At 38.1% G+C, this 10,000-nt stretch overlaps 1 protein-coding gene across 1 annotated transcript in view; it reads right to left on the bottom strand.

The window, feature by feature from the left end:
* Positions 1 to 10,000, bottom strand: part of LOC106871154 (SCY1-like protein 2) — a 726,002-nt gene that overhangs the window by 490,311 nt on the left and 225,691 nt on the right. The window lies entirely within an intron of this gene.

Raw genomic sequence — 10,000 nt, 5'->3', positions numbered from 1 at the left:
GGCCAGTGAAATGGTGGAGAGACCATTAGCATTTTGGGACACTGTCATATTCTCTGATGAGTCCAGATTTGCTGTATTTTCTTACAGTGGTTGAGTGTGGGTCAAGAATTTGATGTGAAAACTTTATCCACTGATTTGATTGGATAAAAATAGATTAGTAAGTGCTATATTCAGTGCGCGATGTAACGGGACTCAAGGGATTATTTCCATTTAAAATTTACTGTTCATACGACTGTATTTACTCGTCGAATTATTTAACTCCCTGCTGGATCCATTTGAACAGTTGTACATGCGGTCTACAAACGTTTAGGAAGTCGAGACAGACGAGAAATAATTTACAAGAGTAAATATATATATATGCGTGTGTGTGTGTGTGTGTGTGTGTGTGTGTGTGTGTGTGTGTGTGTGTGTGTGTTTGTAAATACTAAAGGAGTGTGTGAACATATAAATAAAACATACAAAAGTATAAACACACACATACACACATATATATGCATATGTATGAATATATGTATATGTTCATACAAACATATATATATATATATGTGCTTGTATGTCCGTATATATACATATCCGTATCCTGTGTGTAAGTATGGTTTGTATGTATTATATAGTTATAATTTGGTCATGTCTTATATGTAGTGCTGCAATAAATAAATTATTTGCTTTTGACATAAAAATGAGAAAAAACTCAGTGAAGAATCAATTTGTGTTTCTTTGTTATGACAGCTTCAATATGCACAAAATATATATGTGCCAGATATATGAAAGACAGGGGACGTATATTACAGACATAAAACTCATAATATAAATAGTAGTAGTAGTAGTAATAAAAGTGATGATAAGTGTGATGATGATGATGATAATAATAATAATAATAATAATGATGATGATGATGATGATGATGATGATGATGATGATGATAATGGCGGTGGTGTGATGACGATGATTTCTTTTATGTACTATCAGGGCGAAGGATCAGTAGGACAATACAGACACACATGAAGTGACGTGTTACATATAACATGATAAAAGAGTAGGAAGTATATTATGTATACAATAAAACAAAGAAGGTAAGTACACATAATATACAAGAGTAAAAGTAAAGGAGAAAAAAGATGAACTCCAAGGGCAAGTGCCCTCTCCAAATCCTCTTCCCCGACTCACAGATCTACACTTAGAGCTGTATCATCCACTCTTGCTATTTTCGCAACTTTCACCCAACTTCCAATAAATTCACTCGAGGACAGCACCTCCCTATCTACCCTGTTTTTCCTGTTCATGTGAAACCTGACAAAGTTGTTGAGGGCTCTACCGGAGACAATGTTTCTGTTGAGGGCTCTACGGAAGACAATGATCGCGTCTTTCAGTCACCTCCGCAATCAAGCTCTTTCGCCACAGGAACCGGGTAAAGGAAAACTGCTTTATCTGCCTGATTAAAGGAAGGCAACGCGGTATTCATCATCACGAATTCGGCCGATAGACGAACCCGTCCCACACGCATCGGACAAGTCCATTTGACAACATATCCTACCAGTGCAGTTTATCTCGACCTGGTAGCACCCCTCCAGAGGCCATCTGGAAATTATGCATAGTAGTCCCCGATTGGAAAGCCCTCCGGAACAGACTTTAAGGTCGGCTTCCAGGTAGCGATGGTCGATCTTATTGAATGTTTTAGACTGATCCAGAATTTTCAAGGCCTCACCAAAGCCAGATTTGGTCCCAGCACTGCCTGTGATGTATTGCATAAGATGGAGGTTGCTGTGGAGAGACCTGTGCAGGACTGCGCACCTTTGCGCTTCCCTGACCAGTCTACCGACGAAAAGGGCCGTTTTCGCAAACACCTTGGTCAATATCTTAAACTAGCATGTCCCCAATGTCGGCATTCCTCCTCGGCAGCGTTACCATGTCCCAGCTTACAACACTAGAAATTCGACCGTTCTGCTGCTAGTTACGGTAAATGTCTGCCAAGGGGTCGCCAAACAAATCTGGTATGATCTCGTAGGATTCATTGGACAGACCATCCAAACTGGGTGATTTGCGACATGTGCAATTGCTCACCGCCTCCCGTATTTCAGCTGCTGTTATCAGCCTTTCGCAGAACCTCGTGTCCGCTGCTGTGAACCGCAGTAGGCCGTCCAAGTACGGACTAAAGTCCGCTCCCTTCATCGATTCTTCTCCCTCCCCAAACAACTGCGCAAACTGTTGTTACAAATTGTTTGTGTGCGAATTGTGCACACATCTGCTCAGAACCGAAAAGCACGTGCCCGTCCGGATCCATCAAATTCCTGATCGCGTCTCCGCTATCCAGGTTGATCGGAAAGCTTATGAGCGTAATTGCTTTAGCTCTGACAACAAAGCATTTGTTTCGCCTCGAAGAAACCATCAACGGTCATACTGGGCGCTAGCACGCCTGTCGCGATGCCTTTACTAGTAGCCTGTTCTAGTTTGCTAACTAGTTCTTCTAATCTATTTCTTTCTATTGCCAACTGCTTGCTAAATGTTATCGATTCTACTCCTATCACTCGCTTCAGGATAATCCACTACCTGTTGTTGATAATTTCCCCCATCAACTGCCGCTTATCTAGTTCTCGTCCGGCCCCTGTAGTCTTTGCGTGCAGGAAGGGTCGCGATCAACCCCTATCCATAGATCCAATCTAAATCAACTGTGCAGATCACAAATTTGTGATCTGTGTAGCCGACCAATTTGAATTGTAGACAATCTACACTATCCCTATCTGCTAAGCTAACAAATACTTTATCTAGAGACCATGTAGATGACCCACTGTGTTTGCACCATGTGCACACTGGTACAAATCCAGTCGACACCTGTCAGACAGTTAGAGGTTTCTGAGAAGTTTTCGAGGCTTTTACACCTATTACTATTTACTGCCCAGTACAGTCATTCTGTACAATTCCAGACCCCACCTAGTACTAATGTGCAATATGCTACCAGGAATGTTTCTAGGCGTCGGAAGAAATCTAGCTTTCCAGCCCCTGTCAGCGCATAAACGCCCACTAGTATAAAGGTACCACCTTCGCTGTCGCTCACTCTAGGACCACCGACCTACTGTTTGAGTTCAGAACATTGTCCTGACAGACCACGAGATAAGAATATCTCAGCCGTCAAAAATGGGTATCGGTGCTTTGCGCATTGGAAACCCTTGTCTCGTTTATTGCAACATCTAAATAACTTGAGACTATTGAGCAAGTGACCATGCTCTCAAGCTGACCGCAGGCCACGCACGTTCTTGTACCCCACTTTCAGCGCATGCATATCAGTCAGAGAAAGAAAACGGGGAATCACCTTGATTTTCGAGAACTTCTCTTCGGACGAATGTTTTTTTATACGACCCTTCTAATAATGTTTTGTCAGTATTTTTTAAATCCTTACACTAGCCGGGTGAAGATAACTACACACACAAACACACACACACACACACACACACACACACACACACACACACACACACACACACACACACACACACACACATACCAGAAGTAAATAAATTTTCTTATAATGGCTAAAATTTATTTAAATTTGAAATTATACATTCAAATTCTTTACTAATTATCATAATATGAATATCTAATATTTATTAAACACGTCCTTTGAATTTTTCAATGCAAGGACCCTATTAGTCATGTTGCTGATCAGATGACGAATATTTACTTGAGGAATTTCTTGCCAAGTTTCATGGAATAATCGTAAAAGATCTGCATTTGAGGATGCTTTCTTTTTCATTTTACGAAGTGTCCATTCCATTATGCTATTCAATAGTGTTCATATCTGGTGACTGTCTTGGCCATGGAAGCTTTTTAATGCAATTCTTTTCCAACCAGTTTTGGGTCCTTTTAGTCATGTGACAAGGAGTCCCGTCTTCCATAAATAGTCTTCTTTAATCATTTCACCACTGGGGAAAATTGGAACGAGTCCTTTCTGCAATATGGACACACATTTATTTGAATTTATGTTTGCCTCACACTCCACCTGTTCTTACCGACCATTGCCCTGCCATAGTAGCCAAGTTTGTGGAGATACCTGACAGCTGTTCTGGGACAGACGTCAACGTATTCTGCTATGTCAGAGGTCTTGCAACGAGAATTATCTTCCATACTTCTCTTAACAAAGCGAAGGGTCTTGTCAGAAGGCCCTGGTCAACCTGGGCGAGGTGATGTGGACTCCTCCTCTCTGGGGAATTGCACAATCGCTCCATTAACTTTAGAAAGTGCGATATCAATGTTTCTGCGATTTTACGCTGAGTTCACCTTCAGATTGACCCACAAAACAACCTCTTTGAAATATCGGACAGTTCCAAAGCTTCTTTGGTAGGTGGCATGATTAAACAGTCATATATAGATCCTGAAACATGAAAATGTCAATTGATAAAGCATATAAACTTTTAGAAATTAAGAGAAAGATAAAACGATGTTTTAAGGGGTGCCTATTTACTTCTTTTTTTGTTAGTGTATATATACGACGGGCTTATATAATGTATATAGTGGGTTGGCAAGAAAGTACTGTCGGTTTTTTGGTGTAAAATAAAAGTAATTTTTTTTTCATACAAGGAATGAACTTTAATCAATTATATATTTTCCATTTTGTTCGATGACCTTTTGTCATCTTTCTGGCCACTTTATGATTCCGCGCTTATAGAACTTCTGGTCCTTATCAGCTAAAAACTTAAGTAAGTGCGATTTCAGGTCATCATCATTATTGAAAGTTTTATCATTCAAAGAATTTTGCAAACTTCGAAATAAGTGGTAATCTGATGGTGCAAGGTCAGGGCTATATGGTGGATGTGACATCACTTCCCAACCAAGCTCCAATAATTTTTCACGAGATAGAAAAGACGTATGTGGACTAGCGTTGTCATGGTGGTACATGACTCCTTTACGATTTGTCAATTCTGGCCGTTTTTCTTTGATTGCTTCCTCCAGATTCATTAGTTGTTGACAGTAAACATCTGAATTGATCGTTTGATTCCTTGGAATCAGCTCAAAATAAACAACACCTTTGTAATCCCACGACACTGACAGCGTGCCCTGTTTTACTGATGCAATTCAGCTTTCGATGTGATTTGTGCTGGGTCATTACTCTTCGACCATGATCACTTTCAATTGATGTTATGGTAGACAATCTATTTTTTTTTATCACCAGTGATGAATCGTTTCAAAAAAGGGCGATTTCATTGCGTTTGAGATGCATATCGCAAATATTGATTCTTTGTGTAAAGTGAATCAGTTTCAATTTATGTGGAACCCAAATATCGAGCTCCTTAACAAGTTCAAGACATTTTAAGTTATTTTCAATTGTTGTGTGTGATACATTTAATCTCTCTGCAATCTCTCACTCGGTTATATGACAGTCAGATTCAATTATGGCTTTGATTCGGCCATCCTCAACTTCAGTAGGTCGATCAGAAGGTTGGTCATGTTTCAGTGAAAAATCTCCAGAACGGATTTTTTAAAACTATTTCTGACATGTGCGTTCTGTTAAGCAATAAACACTATGAACTTCACATATCTCTTTGTAAGCCTCAGCAGCATTTTTGCCTTTACGGAAATAAAAAAAATGTGGCGAAAACGTTTGTTTTTGTACTCCATGTTAAAATTGACACTGAACTAACAACTATAAATAAAATTACGCGCAATTTGCTTCTAAAGTAAGGTAGAAGTAACGGCTATCAAATGTCAAAAGGAAAAAAATCATAACATTGATAAAATTCATTCAAATGTATCGTAACACTATTTACGAAAAACGAAATTATTTTCTTGCCAACCCAATATATATATATATATATATTAATATTTCTAAGTCTCTCTAAAGGAGACTACGGCAGCGGTACTGGAAATTAATAGTTATCGCCAAGCCAACATGGCAGTCCCAAAATTAGGACGAAAGCTGCCGTCCTAATTTTGGGACTGCCATGTTGGCTTGGCGATAACTATATATATATATATATATATATATATATATATATATATATATATATATATATATATATATATATATATATATATATATATATATATATATATATATATATATACACTCCAACTCCGTCTGCACTGAGTTCGAATCCTGCCGGAGTTATCTTTGCCTCTCATACTTATGGCGATCTGTCCGTGTGTCTCCTTCCACACCCGAGAATTGACTGTCACCAACAAGGTAATTATTTGAAATATAAAGCAATAAGAAACTACTTTTGTGTTCTCCAAGGAGAATTCTATGTCAATCACAATATTTGTTACTGAAGCTGTATTTAATAACCAGTTGATCTAACAAGAGGGGCCTCTTATCAGTGAGGGGGTGGGGCCGGTGCACATTGATGCCGTCGAGAGGTAGGTGCACATTCTCTACTGATGGTCCCATACATTTACTGGCTTCCGGTATGCGGAATTCTTGACTGGTAGCACCTACATGTGCAAGTTGTTTGCAAAACAACATGAAGGTGCATATTTGTAATTTCTTGTGTTTCTCTCTCTCTCTATATGTGTGTGTGTGTGTGTGTGTGTGTGTGTGTGTGTGTGTGTGTGTGTGTGTGTGTGTGTGTGTGTGTGTGTGTGTATGTGTGTACGTATTATAATATAACAACTTGTTTTAATGTTTCATAGTGCTTGAAAAATATCAAATAAACAAACAAAACTTCTTTCTTGCTTGCAATATTAACGCTTCAAATTTGATGACTGAAAGTCAGACAATTTCTCTGGTGCACTATCATCACGGCCGTCCTCTTTACAGCAGATCCGTTTCACGTGAATCTTTTTTCGTCCTAGGGTTTATAACTGATATATAAGTTATAATGTATAGCTATGTTTAAGGTGACAAGCTGGTAGAATCCTTACCGCGTCGGAAAAAAAACGCTTAGCGGCATTTGTTTCGTCTCTGTGTCCATATCCCATCTCAGTCAGCTTTGCCTTTTATCCAGTCAAGCACCGTGGCTGATGTTATCGACTTCCTTCTCCCCATCCACAAAATTGTTGATCTTATGCCAAAAATTTAAGAAAAGCAACTAATTAGCAGAATTGTTTGGAACTAGCTAGCAGAATGGTTTGCAAGTTTAGTGAGCATTTTGTCCGGCTCTTCACTTTCTGAAATCAAACTCCACCGCGGCCGACTGTTTCTTTCAACCGATAAACTAAGTACCTGTACCTATGGAGTACTGGCGTCGATGTAATCGACTTACTACCTCCCCCTAACGCCTCTGCTTTTGCCCCAGGATTTAAAACGATTTATAGCTATATTTGTATTTAAACTACTTTGTAAAAACAAGTGGATAAACATGTAATCCCAACCACATCCTACTCCAAAGAGAAAAAGTCAGTGCCAATCAGAAGGTTTGAAAACTACTCAATTAGGAATCCATCAGCTGTGATAACAAATTAAATACATTCTTTCTATATTTTCGACTTACAATTTGCTGAATGATATTCAGTGGAGACGCATCCAGTGTTCTATTAGACCGGCAGGTTAGTTTTCAATTAATACATATAGTATTCGGCAATTGATGTATACGTGTGTATGTGTGTGTGTGTGTTGTTTGTCTGTGAGGTGTGTATGGTGTGTATGTGTGTGCGTGCGGGGATGGGGCAGCGTTTAGAAGAGTTAGACAGTCCTAAATCTAATGACGTAGATATTTTCTTTTACATCACTTTTTTTTTCATTTCATTTTTTGGGAAAATTAAAAAGATTTCTACCCCTGTATCCAAATATACAGGAACAATTGTATACGCCTGTATACAATATATAAGGAACAATTCCTTCATTGCTTCTGACTGACCTTATTACAATTTTAATATCCGATACACACACACACACACACACACACACACACACACACACACACACACACACACACACACATATATATATATATGCAGAAAGAGACGGAGAGAGCGACAGAGAGAGAGAGAGAGAGAGAGAGAGAGAGAGAGAGAGAGAGAAAATTCTGTAAATGCAGTGAACAATGAATAACGACATTACAATAGGTGCACTGTATTATTTAAAAAATTTTATCCGGTGTAACGGGTAGGACGCTAGTCCTTCATCTGAAGAGAGAGAGAAGGAGAGAGAGAGAGAGAGAGAGAGAGAGAGAGAGAGAGAGAAAGAGAGAGAAAGAAAGAAAGAGAGAGTGGGAGAGAGTGAGAAGGAGAGTGAGAGATAAACATAGACAGAGAATGAGGAAGAGGAAATTATTCGTGAAGGAAAAACTATATATGCTTATGTATGCATACAGCAATTAGTTTTAAGTATTCTTTATACTTGTTTTTTTCCGGCTAGGTAGATATATAAACGAGTATTGTCCCATTTCAGAGTCACATGTCTTGATCTATCAAATGGAAAAGATGCAAACCACAGATCGTCAGCGTAGGTGATCCGGGATCCGAAAAATATTTTATAAGTGTACGAAACATTGTGGTACGCATGTTCGTAGGGAAAAGCAGTAGAAGTCGAAAAGTTGCATGTTTTGATTGAATCTATAAATCGTATCTTTTCTTCAATATAATGGAAGCAACGATAATATATTTATATATTTCAAAAAAGAAGAAAATGAAGGTAAAAAGAAAAATCGTGCAAATGTAAAACAAAATGAAGAAAATTACAATGAAAAATTCAAGTAAACTAATCAAAATAAATAATAAAACAGCAGAAACAATGTGTCGTCTGCAGACTGACAACGAAATTGAGAATCTAATATATCAATGTTTAATAAAAATGAAAGAGTAGAAGATTACGACACAGACCATGACGTTTCTTTGCAATTATTACTCTTTCTCCGACACTCAGTCATTCTCTGTCTCTTTCAATCTCTCCTTCCCCACTCTCTACCCTACACTTTCTGATATATATATATATATATATATATATATATATATATATATATATATATATATATATATATATATATATATATATATATATATATATATATATATATATATATATATATATATATATATATATATATATATATATATATATATATATATATATATATATATATATATATATATATATATATATATATATATATATATATATATATATATATATATATATATATATATATATATATATATATATATATATATATATATATATATATATATATATATATATATATATATATATAAGCGCAGGAGTGGCTGTGTGGTAAGTAGCTTGCTTACCAACCATATGGTTTCGTGTTCATTCCCACTGCGTGGCACTTTGGGCAAGTGTCTTCTACTATAGCCTCGGGCCGACCAAAGCCCTGTGAGTGAATTTGGTAGACGGAAACTGAAAGAAGCCCGCTGTATATATGTATGTGTGTATGTGCTTGTGTGTCTGTATTTGTCTCCCCAACTTCGCTTGACAACCGATGGTGGTGTGTTTACGTCCCCGTAACTTAGCGATTCGGCGAAAGACACCGATAGAATAAAGTACTAGGCTTACAAAGAATAAGTCCTGGGGTCGATTTGCTCGACTAAAGCCGGTGCATCAGCATGGCCGCTGTCAAGTGACTGAAACAAGTAAAAGAGTAAAGAGTACACGCACACGCATATATTGCTTTTATTGTTCTATCGCTACACACCTTTCTCTTTTCCAGTTAATCTTTCTGAGAATCTGCTTCTCATACACATACTATCGTGGCATTCCGTCGGTTATGACGACGTGGGTCCCAGATTGCTCGTGAAATTAACGTGCAAGTGCTTGAGCACTCCACAGACACGTATACCCTTAATGTAGAGAGATTCAGTGTGACACAGAGTGTGATAAGACTGGCGACGAGGATTTCGTAGCTCACACAGCCACTGTGTAGTATTGCGATATAACAATATATATGGTGGTTGTCTACTCCTTATGCAGAGTTTGACCACCTCCTGTACCTACACCTTACCTCCATCATGGTATCTGATGTGGCTTTTTAAACCAGACAACGTTCTGGTAAGACACCCACATAGATTGCACCTCCGATTTGGACCACCAAGAACTGCAGATAAGTTCTGCTCT

The sequence above is a fragment of the Octopus bimaculoides genome, chromosome 23 (genome assembly GCF_046866305.1).
Source record: "Octopus bimaculoides isolate indiv1 chromosome 23, ASM4686630v1, whole genome shotgun sequence".
Lineage (NCBI taxonomy): Eukaryota > Metazoa > Mollusca > Cephalopoda > Octopoda > Octopodidae > Octopus > Octopus bimaculoides.
This window is presented reverse-complemented; position numbering and strand designations above follow the sequence as displayed.